The following is a 3,665-nucleotide window of genomic DNA, read 5'->3' as shown; positions in this document are numbered from 1 at the left end:
CACTCAAAAACATCAAATTCAATAGAATTATATTGAATTACTTCTTGTTTTTCACTCCTACCCATTCAAGTATTTGTTTTCTCACTCACATGATATTTTCACTTCAGTTTTTCACTCAAATCACTTTGACAGATAGTGAATTCGTGAGTAGAGTGTTTTAACAACCTCAAAAGCCAATTGCATCTCATTTGCATTCAAAAGGAAGGCTCATAGGTTGTATTGTAAGTTGTTATTTCTTTTGTGTAAAAAGAAGGACTCCTTGGTGTAAAGGAGTTGTTTGCTTTCAGTGGGATTGTTACTGAAAGTGGGACCGGTTATGGTCTGTGTGATCTTGTAGTTTACAAGGTTGATAGTGGAAAATCTCAAGCGGGTTTTGCTTGGGGACTGGATGTAGGTGGGGTTTGACCGAACCAGGATAAAATCTTGTGTTCTTTGTGTGTTTGTTTAGAGATTTGCAAAATCCTTCAATATTCCGCAGAAAGTTTTAAAAGCACTATTCACCCCCCCCCCTCTAGTGCTCGTTGCCTCGATCCTAGTGCACTTTCATTTATGTGGGGTCTTCACTATAGCTGTGGGCCCCATGCAATGCTGTCAGGCCAGTGTCACATAGCCATGGCACTTAGCCGCTCCTTTGATCTCAACTCGCCTTGAGGTCTCGAAAATTGATAAGATGAATCAGGCCAACCTCATTAAGTGGTGGTGGACGTTATGCACGATGGAAAGTAAGTGGATTTCATTGTTAAACAGCTAAACATGATATTAAGGGTTGGCCTTGGGTTGGATCCCAAACTCTAAATGGCAAAATGGCTCTGGCATGTGGAAAGGGTTGATGAATGTGCTTGATGACTTTATAGAGGTTGCAAGTGTTAAGGTGGGCAATGGGAGAGACCACTTTTTTTTGGAAAGGCAGGTCACTATTGGTTTGCAAGAATAAATGAGCATCATAAGCGAGATCCATCGGTTCAACCAGTCTGCTGGGGCTGACAAACTATCATGGAAGCATAGTAAAGGCGAATTCACTATTGGTTCATGTTATAAGGCTCTTAGCTCATTGGGAGCTCAATAACTGCCAAAAAATGCAAGCTAATGATAAGTATTTTTTGTATTATTTTATCAAAAAGTTTATCTTTCATGAGTCAAAAAAAATATCTTAAGAACTTGCTCCGAGATCATCTTGATCAAAATAAGTCAAATTAAAGCATTTCAACATGCATTATCATGTCATATCATATGCATTTTTCTGCATATTATTAACAAGTTTTCTTGCAATTGACAGTTCTTAGGAACTCAATTGTCCCGTGTCCTATTAAGAAAAGCTTACCCAAATCTATTTTAGGATCATCACGTAGATAGATGAACATTAGGCCCATAGGTTATCCTATGGATTGATGGAGCAATCCGAAACCCATTTGATGAGCATATAAACCATCATAAACTCAAACTTGTCCTAAGAGACGCCTTTTTCAAATGAAATCATTGTCTTTAAAAAAAGTCCAAAAATATCTTGTCTTTTTTTTATGTTTTTTCCTTAAAAGTTTATCTATGTCTGTCTTTTCAATAAGAAGCTTGTCTTTATCAAAATCATCAGTTGTCTTTCGTGTGATTTTCAATTGATAAGGGCACTTGTTTCATTTTCGTTTGGTCTCACTTAGCAAGACTTCTTACTCACATCACCGAGTTCAAGAGAAAACCCTCATGTGAAATCATGTACTAACTTAGTCTGCAGTCCAACCTCATTTGGGCAGACCTCTCCATCTATATTACAGACATCACAAAAATCTCTTGTGTTAAGCTATCTACACGCCTTTAGCTATCATCTTGCATATTCAAGTCATCCATGTTTTTTCCTTTGTCAAAAACCTTTTTTTTTAACAAATTATCAGAACCGACCTTTTACTCTTTTTAAAGTTGGTGTACCTACTTCTTTGTTATCGACCAAACTTCGTACACTAGACAACAAAAAGGGGCATTATGTAGATACCCCATTTTGGAACAAGATATTTTTTATATAAATAACCTTGAACTTCATCACTTAAGTTGACTCTAATCTGATTTTTGACCTTTAAATGACCTCTTTAAGGCTTTTGACCAAAAGAAAAATTAAAGAAAAGGTTTACAACTTTCCAACAAGCAAAAAATCAAGTCAAACTGATATCAAAATCAAAAGTTATGTCTAAAACAAGTTCTAGGGTGGTAACGATACATTTAATTAGTGTTACCATACATTTAATTGTCGTTATCAAACTTTGAATTGTCATAAACTATTTTGAATTATCATTATCATCAATCGTGTTCTGGGTCGTGACATCAATGTACCTTAATGACATATTCAATTGTCGTTAACGGTTGTCACCTCCTATAAATCGTCGTCATCAGTTGTTGTTCTCACATGATTTGTTGTCATTAGTCAAGTTAACGATACATTCATTTGTCGCTGACTTAAAATGTGTCTTCAGCAGCCTTTTATAAAAAAATCATTTATCGTTATTAGATTCTGAGTGTTCTTTTCAGAAAGTACATCCAGCCCTTATCTTCACCACTTACCTTTCGAAATTAAATCCAAATATCCTCCTTTCCAAATCCTATTTACAAAAATAAAATCTTTATTTAAGGCAGCATACCTTGGATAAATCCTAGCACTTGATTTAAACCAATCCAATAGGAGTCACCCATCCATATGGATCCCGGATATGAAGGAAACTTTTTTGAATTGATTAGAAAAACCATAAATAATGGGCACCTTCTATAGAAGATTTGGTCTTTGTCTCTCCTAGCACCCTTACTCTGTCGAAATCTCTGCAGAACCAAACTTAGCTTAGCCGACCTAGCCTAGTTGACCTAGTCTAGTTCTATCCCACATCAAGCCTAGTCTAGGGTCCAGATCTCCATCTTCCTTCATTTTGAGCCTGCACCAAGCTAAAGTGTTGCCCGTGCTCCCGCACTTGTCAACCGTAGAAAAGACTACCTAAGCCTGAGGTGAGATTTGGTGCTTTTTTATTATCCATTTGATTCATTTTTGTAAGTTTAGATATGGCTAACATTAGTATATTGTTTGTGTTTTCATGTTTTTTTCTGATTTGGTGGTTCCCGCTACTAAACATGTATTTTTTGTGGGTTTGCACTCAAAGTATGTACTTTTACAACATTGTCACCCCAAAATGAAGATCGAAGGTACCTCGTCTGGCTGGTCCTTTCTCAACTGAGGAGGAAAGGCAAGAGATCTTGAAGAACATCCCCATATCTCAAGTTCGGATCCAAGTATTGGGACTACTTTCTAAAAAATATTGTATTTTTTGTGGGAAACCTTTTTGTTATTTGTTTTAAAAAACCAATGAGGAATTCACATGTAGTAGTTTCATAAAGGCAATATATATATATGGTAGCTACCTACCACCAGCCCACTAAACCTTTAATTTGTTTCCATGTTTTTCTTAAATATGGCCATTCAAATGTGTTCTACATGCCTGATTTTATAAGAATTGACTATTATAAAATGGCAAAAAATGATTATACTATTATCGTAAAATGACATAATTTCAAAAATGTCTCATAATTTGCCAAAATGCTTTCCATATTCAAATTTTTGATTCTCGACTTTTTAGGACATTTTTACCATTCGCACAAGCAAAAATATTGATGCTTGTGTGATAGATCATACATCATTT

The sequence above is a fragment of the Nuphar pumila genome, chromosome 5 (assembly GCF_984573655.1).
Source record: "Nuphar pumila chromosome 5, dmNupPumi1.hap1.1, whole genome shotgun sequence".
NCBI classification, from domain to species: domain Eukaryota; kingdom Viridiplantae; phylum Streptophyta; class Magnoliopsida; order Nymphaeales; family Nymphaeaceae; genus Nuphar; species Nuphar pumila.
The sequence above is the reverse complement of the archived record's forward strand: the minus strand, read 5'-3'. Positions refer to the sequence as shown.